The sequence below is a fragment of the Phasianus colchicus genome, chromosome Z, assembly GCF_987193195.1.
Source record: "Phasianus colchicus chromosome Z, bPhaCol1.hap1.1, whole genome shotgun sequence".
Lineage (NCBI taxonomy): Eukaryota > Metazoa > Chordata > Aves > Galliformes > Phasianidae > Phasianus > Phasianus colchicus.
The window spans coordinates 47213743-47230083 of NC_143476.1; the positions used below are offsets into that span (position 1 = coordinate 47213743).

A 16341-nucleotide genomic window follows, 5' to 3' on the forward strand; every position below is an offset into this window, starting at 1 on the left:
GAAGGTGAAAGGAGGATGTTATACCTGGACTGAAGAGATTGAGCAAATGAATAGAGAAATAGTAAAGGCAAATAATTTGTTTAATTTGCACTTAACTATATTTCGATGCAGACATAGTTAGGGCTTTGTTTGACCAGAAGGTAACTTCTTTGAATGGAAAGATTGAGTGTCAATCATCTGTTTTGCATCAATTTTTCTGTATAGTTTTGTCAGAGTCTTGGCTTTATCATGTGTTCAATGGAACTTGGAGAAATAGCTGCTATGATGTTAGAAGTTTCTGTCTTTATTTGAATTCCATGTAGAGAATAAAGAAAAGGAATGTTTCCTACAAGGGAATTGTAAAAATCCTAAATATTGTGAGGAGGATCATACAAGAACTTTCTGGTTACAGTGTAAATCTGCAAACATTGTGTGATAAACTTACTACTTCTCACAATTCTGTCAAAAGATGGAATTAAATAGATCTGAAGTGTGCAAGGTAGGAAAAATTGAAACATGACATCTTAATCTGGGATTGACACTATAACAATACTTTCTTAAAAAGGGAATAAAGACTGTAGGAATTGAGGTTCATTTTGGATTGTCTCATATATGCTTATAGAAATCATGCAGAAAGGCTTCAGGCAGGCAGAGCTGTATCAGGTGCACTCCTCGCTGCTGTTTTGCTTTAGCTACTGCATAAAAAGACAGCTTAAGAGACTTGTGACTCTAAGGACAAATAAGGACAAAAGACCTGGAATAGAGTTGTAAGGGGTGCATTATCTGGCTTTCTCAGAGTGGAAGCTTACATTATGATGCACCAGTTACATCAAATGATGGATCAGAAGTGACAGCATGCAGTTCAGCATCATTCCCAATCCTCTGAAATTGATTTGTAGTTTGCAGTTCTGCTTTAAAGTGAATTAAAATTCTTTTTTCCCACCATTTTTAACTGTATTTCAGTGAATGCTGAAGTAAGTACCAACGGTGGAGAAATAGAAAAATAAAATATTCCAAGTGGGAAGGGACCTATGAGAATCATTAAGTCCAACTCCTGGCTTTACACAGGACCACCCAAAATTTAAACCCTATGCCTGAGAGCATTGTCTAAAAACTCACTCCCTGAACTCTGGCACGTGGGGCTGTGCCCACTGCACTCTAGTGCAGAATCTGTCCCTAACCTCCGGCTGCCCCTCCCCTGACACAGCTCCATGCCATTTCCAAGCTCTGTCACAGAAAGCAGAGCTCAGCACTGCCCCTTTTCTCCTTGTGAGGAGCTGCAGCTGCCAAGAGGCCTCCCCTCAGCTCTGGGCTGAACACACCCAGAGATCTCAGTTGCTCCTCAAACATCTTGCCCTCCATACCCTTCGTTATTCATCATAGCCCTCCTTTTGATGCTGTCTTAATAGTTTTGCATCCTTACATTGTGGCACTCAAACCTGTACCCAATGCTCAATGTGAGGCTACATAGAAGGATGACTTGCTTAGCTGATAGTTCAGAGCCTGATGACCCCAGAGTACAGCTGACCCTTTTGGCTGCCTGGGAGCACTGCTGGTTTTTACTTAGCGCAGCACCAACAAAAACCCTCAGATGCCTTTCTGCAAGGCTGCAGTCCAGCCATTTGTCCCCCATCCTATACATCCATCTAGGATTACACCTCCTGGATGCAGAATCTGGCTGGTACATGTATTCCATCTTCATTTCAGGGCAGTAGAACCCAAATTTGAATGGAATAAGGGTTGTAAAAAAGGGGGGAGAAAGTCCCTTGGGGGGGAGGGGGAGGAGAGGGGGCAAAAGAGTACAGAGCTTGAATTTATTTATAAATTTTTAAAATAAAAATTTTCAAGCAGATGTAGTTGCATGCTACCTCCTGCAGCATTCTAGCAGGGTCAGAAGCAATGCTGGTGCACAGCACTGGGGCCACTCTCAATGTAGATATCCCGTGGAAGCCATGAGTCCTGGAAGGCATCAAGGGAAGCAGCAATGGAACCTCCTAGCCAGGCAGCAACATGGCGGCTGGGGGCAGCAGCAGGATGCCCGCTGCCCAGGCCCTGAGCCACACGCTGAGCAAAGCCACACAGCAGTGTGGTGCCTCCAGCCAGCAGCAGTGGGGGGTTGCCAGATTGGGCTCCACTGAGGTGCAGGGAACAGGCTGCCATCTCTAGTAGTCCCGGGCCTGACAGCCCCACGGCCTCAGGGGTGAAGAGGGCCTCAGCACAGAGGGAGTACTCATCCTGAAGGAGTGGCCCCATGGGCTTGGAGTGGGTACCAGGTGGGTGGCAACAGCAGCGTGTCTCCTTCAGGTGCTGGAGTGTCTCTGCTGGCAATTGCACTCTGTGGGCTGCCAGCATCTGGCCCAGGTAGACAGTGAGATCGTTCCCAGCCAAGTCCAGGCGGAAGGAGGCATGGGGCAGCACGTAGCCATCCTGTACTGCCACCGCATAAGATGTGCCGGCGCCAGAGCCCAGCACCACACCAGTGGTACAGCCATAGGAGTAGGCAACGAGCACAGAGCGGGGCATCACAAGCATGGCTGGCACACCAAAGCGCTCAAAGAGGAGCTCGGCCACCTTCTCACGGTTGATGATAGGGGACAGTGGGGCATCGGTGGCCAGCACAGCCAGCTCCTCGGGGCACACAGCCAAATCGTGGTAGAATATGTGATACCACAGTTCTTCCAGCCTGTCCCAGTCAGTGACCACACCATGAGTGACAATGGAGCCATCCTTGCCCTGGCTGGGCACCACTGATCGTGGCCTCTCATCCCCGGCCAGCCCGCTCCTGGTGTGGCCCATCCCTGTGTCAATGACAACAGGGCAAAGATCCTTGTACTTTGCTGCTAAACTGGAGATCATCAAACGTCTGAGGCTGGCTCACTGCAGAGTGGATTGTCAGTTGCCAGAGTGCCTGCCTGCATCACAGTTGGAGGGAGGTGACATCACTGATGGCATCAGAGAATAGAGAAGGACAAGAAGGAAGACAGTGATAACTGCAAGCCTTTCAGTCTACTTCAGTGCCTGGTAAAATTATGGAGAAAATTATGATGGGAGTTACAGAAAACACCTGAAGGAAAACGTGGTCATTTGTTGTAGTCAACATGGGTTCATGAGGGGAAAGTCCTGTTTAAGTAACTTAATTCCCTTTTATGACAAGGTCACCCAACTAATTGATCAAGGGAATTCAGTTGATGTTATCTTTTAGAACTCAGTAAAGCTTTCGATACTGTTTCTCACAGTATCCTTCTAGACAAAATGTCTAGTATATGGCTAGACAAAAACATAATGCAGTGAGTGAACAACTGGCTGATGGGTCAAGCCCACGGTTTATAGCAAATAGGATAATATCAGGCTGGCAACCAGTCACTAACAGGGTACCCCAGATTCCATTCTCTTTGGTGCTTTCTTAAATGAACTGGATGAGAACTAGAAGGTGGATTTTGCACCTTGGGAGGGGCAACCCTGGCTGTACATACAGACTGGGAGATGAGATGACTGCTGTGGAGCAGCCCTACTGAAAGAGGTCTTCATCAATAGTAAACTGAACGTGAGTCAACAGTGTGCCTAGGCAGCAAGCAAGGCAAACCGTACCCTAGAGTGCATCAGGTCTAGCACTGTCAGCCAGACAAGGCAAGGGACTGTCCTGCTCTACACTGCACTGATGCAGCCTCATCTTGAGTACTGTGCGCAGTTTTTGGCACCACAATACAAAAATGACATAAAACTGTTAAGAGAGTGCAGAAAGGAAGACTGCAGAGGTGTTTAAGGGTCTGGAAGGGAAGACACTAAGCAGTTTATCTCTGTTCACTGTAGCTAACTAAGCTTGTATAAAATGTAATTTTTTCATGCTTAGTCTCTCTTCATGCCTGAGACACCTTTGGAAAGAAAGGAATTCATGGTCTCATAAAAGTTGTAGTTGGAATAACTGTCAGAAGTCAAATCATAAATCACTGTTAGCGGGAAGGCATACTTGATGCAAATGAATTACATGGGCAGAGAGCTGAAATAAGCCAATTGAAGATATTAACAGAAACCTCCATAAATAGAAGTTGTTGGAAATAAACACCGACAAAATAAAACTTAAATAGATTATTAAAAAATGAAATACATAATTCTGATGAATTATACATGATTTTTTTTCTCTTTCTTACTTACCTCCTTCTTCCTTACCTCCTTTCCCCACCATCAAGCACCTCGGTAAGCCCTACATTGTGTGGTGGATATGCCTTAAGTTCCCAGCAGGCATCTTTACAGAAGAACAGAGTGTTGCACTACCGAATGTTGTGTCCCTGTGTTTTTGGTGTCTATTTTAGTAGTGGAACTAGGTTTGTACCCTTGACCTTCCCTTCAGTGTCTCAGATGTGTTAATAAAGGACATCATTAGTTGGTATGGAGCTGTGTAAGCAAGAAACAGGAAAAAACAAGTTTCAGGATTTGTCTGCTCCTTTTAGGTGGTGGTTTTCAGTTTTTTATTGGGCTTCTAAAGAACTATCTGGCTTTCTGTCATGGTTTTATGATGTTTGGTTATCAGTATTCCACATCATAACATCATGTAGTGCACTGAGAGTTGAAGAGTTAATGCTCCAGGTCTGGATACCTGTCCTGGAAAAGAACTACTGCATGCCCCAGAGGACTGCTTGCTGTTCTGTTATCATTTCCACTCAGGGGAAAAAGATGAAATGCCTTTGTAGGTCACCTGATGGCTCTTTTGATCATCTGGCTTGTCTCTGTTGTGGGTGCCATCTCGTCACAGCATTAGAGTAAAGCCTTTGGTTTTCAGACAGTCTCATAATTGATTTATTTGCTTCAATTCTGATTATACTGTATTATATTGTATTATAGTGTGTTATCTTGAATGCCAATATCTTATTTAGTAAATTAGTGTGTTTCTCCTCAGGTCGTTGCCGCTGTTCTGTCTTTAGGCCCATCTCTCTACACTTTTCCCTTTTTTTCCCCCTTTCTTCTCTTTCGTAGGTGTGGATCTATGGGTCCCTCCACCATGCTAGTCATGGAACCAGGCCAAACTAGCCTGTAAACAGTTGACATTCTTGGTGGAGAATGCCTTGACACGTTCCTAGCCCCTTGTTATAAAACTCCTAATGCAGATCAACATTCTTTTTTATTTTAAAAATTAGCCGCATTTAAAAGGACTTATTTATTTAACCAAATGTTATCAACTACTGTTACAGCACTGTGGTATAAAACAGCACTGAAACTCATTCTTTACTTGTGTAGAAATCTTCGTGTAGAAAGTTTTGTGTAGAAAAGACTGGCAGTACTTTAGCAGAAAAACAGGAGCAGAAGGATCAGTAGAGGATGGCTCTTGTGAAAGAGGTTCAGGAAGGAAAGTGAAAGAAAAGTAACAAGTGAGTCAAGTGAGACTCAGTGGGACAAGAATCTCTTCTTAGCATCAGTGCCCTCTCTTAATCATCAGCACTCCTCAAAACCTTCATGTGTTTTATGTCTCAAAACAATCTTCAAAGAGATAGCCAAAATGTATAAATAAAAGCATTCATTTTCAAGATGTATCAAAAATAAGCCTCCTCTCACACCATTCAGCTGAGCAGCACAGGCACCAAGCTGTGCTGACTCCCTTCAGAGCAGGGTTGCATCCATCCCTCCTGCCACACTGAGGTCACAGAACCCTGGTGAGTAATACCTGGCACTTGCAAGAACAGTTTGTGCTCCCTAGCTGCAAAGACACTTTGCAAATTGTCCATCAGTGAGCTTGGGAAGCATTACCATTTCTCATTTTATAGCTGGAGGAACAGATGCAGAAATGTTAAGCACTTTATCTGAGGTATGAGAAGAAGTTGGTGGCAGGGCTCAGAAGCTAGTTCAATGAAGTCTAGATCTTAGGACTTTGAGCTAAGCGACACTTTATTCTGAATATGTCTCAGTATTCACATTTGCTTTTTTGTATAACAGGTATTTAATTTCAACTATATGGAAAGAGAAACAGTACAGAACATGAGAAAGCCAATTATATAAATAAGGCTAATTTCATCAAGAAAATAGGGGGTGTTTATTACTGAGAGGAATAGAATATTGAGTAAGCTGGGAGCGTGAATACTCTTAATTCTGACTTCTGCAAACAGATCTTGTTAGATTGGCAACTGACACAAGCAACCTTCTGCTGCATTTCCAGATACGGGTTTTGTCTGTTCAGGACTGTCTTCCTGCATTCATGTTTTAAATCATATAATTTTCTGAGAATAAAAGTAGCTTTGTTAAACTTAGACATTCAACAAACTATGTCAGATTGCTCAAGGCGGGAGAAGTATTTCTTCACATAATAAAAGTTCCTGAATACAGAACAGTTTAAGAGTTAAAACTTATATCCTGTCCTGAGGTTCCTCTTGTGTTCACCAGTTTTGCTCTGGATAAAATGGATGCTGTTGCTTACCCCATTTACTTTTTTTCTCACACTGAAATTTGTAACTACAGTAAAAACCTAAGTCTACATCTGAGTTCTTCCATCAGACTGAGATGCTGAACAACTTGGAGAAGTATCAGTATGTAATATTTTCTTATGCATGCACAGCTGGACAACAGTCTATGTCGTGAACTTTGTGAACAGCCTCACTGAAGGTAATCAAGATGCTTCCACACAGTGGGATATAAAGAAACAGTCTGCTTCACTAGTGAGTAGACTGCCATTTCTAGAGAATTCCACAGGCCACAGACTGGGTGAAGCTGCAGTCCTGAACTGTCAAGTCTCCTGAACTGTCAAGTCCTGTGGGCAGGAGCTAGCCCAGGGACCACCTGCATGCCCTTGGCAAACAGCAGGAGGTGGAGGTGTGCAGCACATGCTGGCAGAGGCTGGCAGCTGGGAATAGCTCTGCACTTCCAAATGTGTCAAATTAAGGCAATGAGACAACTCCTCTGTGGGGGTTTGATATGGGTGTGTCTAAGATATTATCACAATAAAATATCACATTAAGGCCCTACTCAGTGTCATATTTTCAGGGGGAAAAAAAAAAAAAAAGAAAGACAAATCCTACAGAACTTCCCGAGGTGCAAACATTAGCAACTTTGTATACCATCTTCCTGAGGATATTTCAGGCCTGAATCACTGACAAAGGAGTGCAAGTTGTCCGCCAGGCACTATATGCCTCTCAACTAATGAGTGCATCTGGCTTTTAATCCCTTCATGATACAAAGACACTCTTCACATCATCAAAGAATGTTTGTTCTGTTTAGTCCAGACAAGCATATGACAAGGAGATTCTCACTTGCTGGAACAGCGCACTGAAGAAGGGTCCCCTTCCTTCGTGCTGTCACTTAGCCGTGTCAGTAGCTTTCCTCTGCTCACTGCTGCAGTGTTGCAGTAGGTCTGTAACTGTTGGTGGTTGCTGACCTGACAGCAAAATAAGAGACAACTGGAAAAGATGTGGAGGACGGAACAGCAGCACAGTTTTCTGCTGCACTTTGCTACTCGCCTGAGGAGAAATTCTGAAGCTACACACACATTTTCTTCAGTATTTATTTTCTCCTGGGAAGTAGAAGCATGAAATGAGAGAAAGTCAGCTTGCAGTATCAACAGCTTTCCAGTACTAGCATCTTGGGGCCATATCATGACAGTCATCTCTAAAGAGGCTTCAGGCATCTCTTTCCTGACAGCACCATTGACAATGACTAAAGAAAAGAAAGCAAATTACAGCAGAACCAATAGCACAAAAGGGAATAAAGAAGAATAATGCCATTATGCACGAGGGACTGAGCAATGCTGTAATAGAAGTTTGTGATTCTCCAAGCCTCATGAAACTGGTCTCTGCTACACATGCATGTATGCACAAAGATTTGATGTAAATCTTTGTCAACTCAGTAGACAATACAATAGTCAACCAGAACTTGAATGATCAGGGTCCAGCAATCTAATTTTTGAAGTGTATGGAAGGTTGTTCAAGTTATATCTGCTGCTGTACATCAATGAATTCAGATGTCCTAATAACTTTTAGGGCACTTCTACATTTTGAGGTCTTTGTGTCACAGTGAGTTTATCTGACATTCAAAGAAGAATACACAAATGCTTTTTTTCTTATTGGCAGCTGAGAATTGAGCGTTTATCTTCTCAAAAAGAGTCTGAGAAATTAAACAAATATCCTACATGCAGGGTGGGATAGTAAGCATTCTCAGTATAGGTTGGGAAGAAAGCAGTCCTGAAGTCTGAGCCAAAGCTAGAAGTCACTTGCAAAATTTGATTATAAAGTTACATGTATAAATCTGTATTAGGGAATCCAGGGATGCTTGAAAGAGACAGAAAGCCTAACACCCTCCAGCCAAGTTTTGTACATGGGTTGCTGAAGTCTGGTGTAGGATGTGTTAACTTTGTATCGGAGATCTGAAATAGTTTAGAAGGACAGTCTCTTCTTGAACAAGCAGCATAGTGCAGCTGCAGCAGAGCAGTAGAACAAAATGCTCAGTGTTGAGGACTAATGACCGCAGTACATTGGAAGTTTTGAAAGTGTAATGTAAACATGAACTAAGTGATACAGAGGCAAAATGAGTAAAAGCAAAAAAAAAAAGAAATCTATCAGCAAACATGCTGCAGATTTTTTTAAATTTTTTATTATAGTTTTGCACAGAACTTCTGCAGACTGAGCAGTAGCAAAGGCAATTTCCAGTGCCAGATTGGGTTGAAACAAACAATTTTGATAAACTACAACAACAAAGCAACAGAAAAAGATTTGCCTTTCACTGGGAGGCTGGGATTTGTCAGAGTGGTACCACAGCCACCTAACCACTCACGGAACCACCCACACCTCACTTTGATTATTTTTAAGTTCAGCTTGCTCCTTCTTGCTCTTCAGTTTGACTGTGAGCTCTTCAAGCAGATTCTCTTTTTACATATATAAGAACTTTATTGTTTTGGTTAAATATGCCATAATGGGGCTTTTGGATGCTGACCAAGGCAAAAAGTAAACAGAAAAAAAACCAACAGTAGCCATGTTTAATATCATAAGATTTCATTACATTTTCTACTTGCTCCTGGTTTTTCATTGCTGTTGACCACCCTGGAAGAAGAATGAATACAAACTCATTTTTTGTTTCAGTAGTCTCAGTTTTTTGTGCTTCAGAAAATTGTGTAGGTATTGGTCATATATGAGTGAATTCCAAATGTCCAAACAGGCCAAAGAAACTGGTGCCTTGTTCAGAACATACACATGAGTAGATTCAAAATTTGAAAAGAAATTTACAGTTGTGAGATTTTCCAACATTAGTAGAGGCAAAGATGCTGTGTCTCCACTGTGATCTGAATGCACTTTGTGGCATATTGTAGAATCTTAGAATCACAGAATCATAGAACCAAACATAGATATAAATTGGAGGGGATCTTGAACATCACCTAGTTCCAACCCCTTGCTGTGGACAGGGCTGCCACCCAGCAGATCCGGCTGCTCATGTCCCCATCCTACTTGGCTTTGAACACCTCCAGAGATGGTGCATCCACAGATTTTCTGGGCAGCCTGTGCCAGTTGCCTCACCACCGAGGAAAGATTTTGCCCTGAAGTTCCCCCCTAACACCTATTCTAAATTGTCCCCCAGCAGAAGACCTGCTGTACCACACTGTTCATGCCCAGCAAGCTGCAAATCCTGTTTAGCACTGTCTCACAGGCAAGGCACAGCACAAACAACAGGCACTGTGCGCTCCCTAGGCTCATCCGAACATGGAACTGCCTGTGTGTATTCTTAGACTGAGATACTGTAAGAGTAAAAATGAATTCATTAATAATGCAAGGTGAACAGTTTGGGGAGGGAGGAATGTTATAACTTCTGGTAGAGAGGTGTTTTTCATGTGTGTGTGTGTGTTCGAGTCTTATCTGAAGGAGGTAGTATGAGGAAATTTCTAAGGAAACCCAGAAACTGTTTAATTGTTCTGTTGCCACAATATATTGTTTGGGCATAATAAAAGGAACATGAGCCCCATGTCTCTAATTTGATACCTCAGAAAGTCCTTCATTCTCTTCTTGCTGAAGGAAGACATCTATTCCCCTGTTATATTTGCTCTAAAACTAATGCAATTCTTGGGATTTAATCCAGCTTCCATAGAAGTTAGTGGAAAATTCTTAATTGATTTCACTGGGATACAGTGATTATTTATTTACTTATTTCTTGTCAGATTAGGTCATTACAAATACATCCTTCATTCTTAAGGAAGTGGCATGGGAGAAAGTGAAAGGATTTCACTTCCATGAAATCCCTCAGTATATTTGAAATCTAAAATGAGGAAAGGAAAAAAAAAATGGAAAAATGGCCCAAAAGACTTAGCACATTTTTTTTTAAATTAAACTTCTGCAAGTATATCCCACATACAAAGTGCGGATTGTCACCATAAATATCTCACAAATGAAGTATCTTACAATGCTAATCCATAAACTTCCAGTAGCAACTACCCAAGTTTTTTGTCAGAGTCCCAACCATTCCTGAACATGGTGGGAATCTTCTGGTGCAACACCGATATGTGGAACACTGGGTGCCAGCAGGATGTCTTTGCTCTCACTCCTACCTGTTCTAAACATTAGTGAAGCTGTCCTAGCACTGGCAAAGCATTAGTAAGAAATACATTCAAAGAAAAGCTTAATGCATTAAGCTTTTGGATTTAAGTGTTTTTTAATTGTGTTCCCACATTGTATGAGTAAATTGTGCTAAAAGTTTTCCAGGAAGATTTTGGCTTAAGTTCCCGCTGCTTCAGATGCCTTAGGGACAAGCCTCAGAATAGAACTGGCTATGTATAACTTGATGGTGACAAAATACTAAGCATTCAGGGAGCAGCATGTCTTTTTTGGTCCTCTGCACACTGAGGCAATCTGTTTGCTTTAAATGTTCTGCAGACCCTCTTCTTTCCAATAAAGCAACCAAAATAAAGCCAGTAGCAGCAGGCAGTGTGATATGCTGACGTTGCTCCCTGCTTTGAATTCCTAGCTCAGTGGGAAGAACAAGGCTGTGCACCAACAGCTGAGCCACCTCAGGTTGATATGGCTTTATAAGCATAAGGCTGCTTGTGTCCCAACGAGATGAAGTGGTGCTTCATCTGTTTCCAAGCACACATTTGGACCAACAGGACTAAAAATACGGAAACCAAAAAGGAAGCAATCACATGGTGGACAAAAAACACTAAAGTACATACTGAGTTTCCAAAATTACACATCCTTATATTCTCAAGGGCACAGCTCTATTTATCTCTATTTATGTATCATTGCCATTTACTGCTCAGCTGTGGATTGTTTGAGTTTGAAAAGAGAGTTTCTATGAGATAATCCAGCACACAAATCCTTGGAATGTTTTTCTAGATGTATAAATAGGTGGTACATTTTATTTGGTAGCTCCCTTCTGCTGTCCTACACATTTTCACTGTATTTTTTTTTTTTCTCATTTATGCACACTGTAATCAGTCTCTCTGTCGGGGATCTTTAAAGTGGAAAGCAATTCATCAACATTTTGCTTGACTTTTTGGAATGCTGAAAAAGTAAGTTATATGAACCAGCAGGGGATAGCCTGACAAACTCTTGAACTTGTTCAAGTAGTGTATGTGCTTTGTTCATGAGCAGGATCTATGCTAGTGTATTTTGTTTATAGAAATAATTGCTCTGGAACAAATAGTTGAACTCTACTAAGGTGAATAAAAAACCTACAGCTCTCTGAGAGATTGCTAGAGTTGCTTTAAATTTCAGTGGGAGTTTAATATCTGAAGAAGCTCCAACTTCTCCCGGTTTGGAACCTGAGTTACATTTAATATGCATTTGAAGTCTCAATTGTTTTTAAGTTTACCCACCAGAATTATCACTGGTGCTTAATTTTTCTTTGCAATTGCTCAGAGGACACCAAACTCCATCCAAGTGATTATGCCCATTAGCAGCAACTAAATACATCTATTTATGGTGAAAATCAGTGTGCATTCTTGTACTTTTTTTCAGAGGAGCTTACTTTTATAGATTAGTCTGGGAGCTTTACTGCTTTCCCCTCAAATATTTCCTATAAAGATTTCCATGACATTATAGAGGTGAGACTTGCCTACAAGTGGTGAATACTAAAAATCCCAGGATTTCTCTGAGGGATTGCAAGGGAAGACAATCCTCAGCACTACAGCCATTTCCCATTGTGCTACGGTGCCTGCCTGAAAAAAGAGAGTTCCAGAATGTATGAAATACAATACAGAACACCAAGCCTTACTTACAATACATTTCAGCGCCAAAGTCTTGGCTGCTCTAGTAAAGAGGCAGACTCTCTGTGGCCTGACCTCACTAGAAGGAGGCCATTATGGTGGAAATGAAACGTAGGCCTTCTTAGCCGTCCTACACCAGCCCCAGCTTCCTGCACTGCTGCCAGGCAGGTGCCAAAGACACAGGTGCAATATACACCCAGGTGGGGCCTGCCATACCTATAAGTCTGCTCAGAAGGACATATTTGGATAACCTTTCAGGTTACAGCTTACTAATTAAGTCATAAGAGTGAATCCTTTCTTTTTTTTTCTTTTTTTTTTTTTTTTTCCCCAGCATAAGTCCCAATGATTTAGAGCCCCTTATTCCAGAATATTTACTTTTCTCTTTGGATATAACAGGATCGTTCAGGTCAAATATCCCAGTGCTCTGATAAGTTAGAAAGCAGTGCTGGTATAGCTGACATCCAAGGGAAACTTCCCATGTTTCTCCTGGTTTTGTGAGGAAAGAAAATAAAGTCAAATATAGACTCAGAAAGGGAAAGAGAATGGTTGATTAAATACTCCTTTGTCAATTCTGTGCCATAGGGGAGAAAAGGCAGTCACTCAAGACCCACAGGAAATATACTTTCAGAAAATATTTGAACGATCATCTTGCAGAACTTTTTGCTGCCATATATTGCTTAAGGCATTAAGCTGGAAAAATTGTATTCTGACTGCCTGCAGTAGCTGTGATTTCTATTATGTGAATTGGGTGATTGGATAGCCCCATTTTCATAGCTAATTCTGTCAAACACATAAATGTGAAAATCTGAGATTCCTTTAAGGCAGTTTTCATTGTTCTATTAGCTTTCTTTTCAGACTGAGTTTTTCTCTCTCTCTTTTTTAATTTCCTATTCAAATAAATAAGGTTTTCTTACCTTGCTTCAAGCTGTGACTGCTGTGTAAATCTTTGTCATAAAAAGATAAAGTCTCAGATTTGTAAGTTCTTATAAGTTTTTGTTGTCCTTTATTAAACTGCAGAGAAACCACACAGCAGAGAGTTGGTGAACGTCTCACCTGCCAGAAAAACTTAATTCATTTGACTTTCTACCAGACCTTATAGAGAAAAAACCTAAGAAACTAGAATTTATTTGTTCTAGCAAACCTGGAACTTCATACTAATATTTTATTGTTAGTATATCTTAGTCACATTTCAACTTACAAGTATGCTTTTGTCATTTTGTAGTTCAGTCACTACAAAAGACCAAGTTTTCACTTCCCATTGTACATCTGAGGCCAGAATTCAGAATGGATATTGTCATCCATTTTCATGTCAGGAAGACATTTTCCTGCCAAATATTATGGGCAACATCCATGTAATATGATACCTTGATTTAATTACACATACAGCATCGATAATTGCATGTAGCTATAACTTTCAGTTATTTACTATGTCCATAAACATTTTGTTTTCATTCCCTCAGCACCTGTGAAGAACTTTCCACTTCTACAGAGATGTTCACTCACCACTCACTTGTCCTCAGTGTCATTTGCTGCATCTCTGGTCTTGTTCAGTTCAGGAAAAAAAGACACGTTTAGGCCTGCCCCACACAAAAAGCCATGCCCTGCCACGGCAAACTGTGGCAGTGCAGCTGGACAGGCAAGCCAAAACTGTGCTTCACCCAAGAAGGAATCAGTGAGGCTGATGGTACAATAATAAAAAGCTGCATAACCTCGCACATACATTTCTTCTACTGTGTGGATGGCATTTGAGTTAAGTTTTTTGATGGATCACCACATATATCCTGCCCCTGGCTTTGCCTGTGAGCTTTCTAAAATTCTCCCAGCTCTATAAGCAGTCATAAGGATTCTTATATTAAGGGAAGCTCAGCATGTTTTTCCCCCACATCATCTAGTTCTGTTATGAAACCCCAACTCTTTTGACCAGTGCTATGGACACAAAATAAATGTCTACACTTAATGATAGGACTATTAGAGATTCCAGTAGCAAGCAGAAAGATCATAATGCTTCAGGACACAACACTACTGTGCACATGCTGAGGGCAGTTGCTTTTCCTTTTTCGTCAACATGAATGTCCTGCTCAAAACAAATGCCAGTCTCCAGTGGCTTGAGACTGAAAGTTATTCCAAATTAATGTAGCAGGTTGGAATGAGATCAAAACTACCAGCAATATGTGAGTTGATGTAACTTGCTGCCCATTGCGTAAAGGAGGAAAAGAGGTATGCCCTAATGGAATGGTTAACTGCTCAGCCAAGTACCACTGCAACCAGGCTTTTAGTACCACCCATCCACCTGCCAAGTAGGATTCTGTTTTTAAATGTCTAGCTGCATTAAATAACAAAACCAGCAGCAATGGAAAAGGTATACTGCAATTTATTAGTGTAACTGAGCATGAATCTTTGTGATATATTAGGGGGGGGGGGGAAATAAATAAATAAAGACCCAGACACTCAAAATGCTGTGTTACAAAGCTATAAGCACACAAACATGCAGTAAAAACCTGGTCTTACTGAAGACAGGCATATTTCCCACTGAAGCCATTTGATCTCTAGGGTCAGCAGCAGTTTGGAGTACTTCCCAGAAAATATGAGACAAAAGAATCACAGAACCCCAGAATCACAGAATTGTAGGGTCTGAAAGGGCCCTCTAGAGATCATCAAGTCTAAACCCCCTGCCAAAGCAAGCTCTCTACAGCAGGCTGCACAGGTAGGCATCCAGGTGGGTCTTGAATATCTCCAGAGAAGGAGAATCTGCAACCTTTCTGGGCAGCCTGTTCCAGTTCTCCATCACTCTCACTGTGAAGAAGTTCTTTTACATATTAATGTGGAACTTCCTAAGCTCAAATTTAGGGCTGTTTCCTCTTGTCCTGTCCCCACAGACCACTGAAAAGAGGTTGGCCATGTCCCTTCGTCTCTCACACCCAAGATATCTATAAACATTAATAAGATCACCTCTCACTCCTCTTTTCTCTAAGCTGAACAGACCCAGGTCACGCAACCTTTCCTCAAAGGGGAGATGCTCCAAGCTCTTTATCACCTTTGTGGCCGTCCGCTGGACTCTCTCCAGGAGATCCCTGTCTTTTTTTTTTTTGTTGTACCAGGGAGCAAAGAACTGGTTACAGTACTCCATGTGAGACCTGACCAGGGCAGAGTAGATGGAAAGGATCACTTCCCTTGACCTGCAACCCAGGATCCCACTGGCCTTCTTGGCCACCAAAGCACACTGCTGGCTCATGGCCAACCTGGACCCCCAGGTCCTTTTCCACAGAGCTTCTCTCCAGCAAGTCATGTCCCAGCCTGTACTGATACTTGTGGTTATTCCTTCAAAGGTGCATGACTCTACACTTGCTTTTCTTGAACCTCATCTGGTTTCTTACTGCCCAGCTCTCCAGTCTGTCCAAGTCTTGCTGAATGGGAGCACAACCTCTGGCATATCAGCCACTTCTCCCAGCTTTGTATCAATGTAATTGCTGACGGCGGATGCTACTCTCTCATCAAGGTCGTCAGTGAAGATATTGAACAAGACTGGACCCAGTACTGACCCCTGAGGAACACCACTAGTCGCAGGTCTTCAACCAGACTCTGCATTGCTGATTGCCACCCTCTGAACTCGGCCAGTCAGCCAGTTCTCAACCCACCTTGCTATCCACTCATCTATCCCACACTTTCTTAGCTTCATTATGAGGATGTCATGGGGGACATTATCAAAAGCCTTGCTGAAGTCAAGGTAGACCACATCCATTGCTCTCCACCTATCTACCCAGCTGGTGATGACATCATAGAAGACTACAAGGTTGGTTGAGCACGATCTTCCCTTGGTGAGTCCATGCTGACTATTCCTGATGACCTTCTTCTCTTCCAATTGTTTGGAGATGGCATGCAAAACAAGCTGTTCCATCGCCTTTCCAGGGAAAGAGGTGAGAATGACTGGTCTGTAGTTCCCTGGATTCTCCTTCCGGCCCTTTCTGAAGACTGGAGTGACACTGGCTATCCTCCAGTCTTCAGGCACCTCTCCTGCACTCCAACACCTGTCAAAGATGATAGAGTGTGGTTCGACAATCACCTCTGCCAGCTCCCTCAGCACATATGGGTGTATCACATCAGAGCCCATGGATTTGTGCACATTGATGCCCCACATTTCACAGAGAGAACGGAAGTTCCTTTAGAGGTACAAAATGCACCTGACGCCAGATGTGGCATTG

General features: G+C 42.2%; 1 pseudogene; it reads right to left on the reverse strand.

Annotated features, from left to right (window-relative positions):
- Positions 1 to 1869: 1869 nt before the first annotated feature.
- Positions 1870 to 3428, reverse strand: LOC116241121 (actin, acrosomal process isoform pseudogene; annotated as a pseudogene).
- Between the last annotated feature and the right edge of the window lie 12913 nt (positions 3429 to 16341).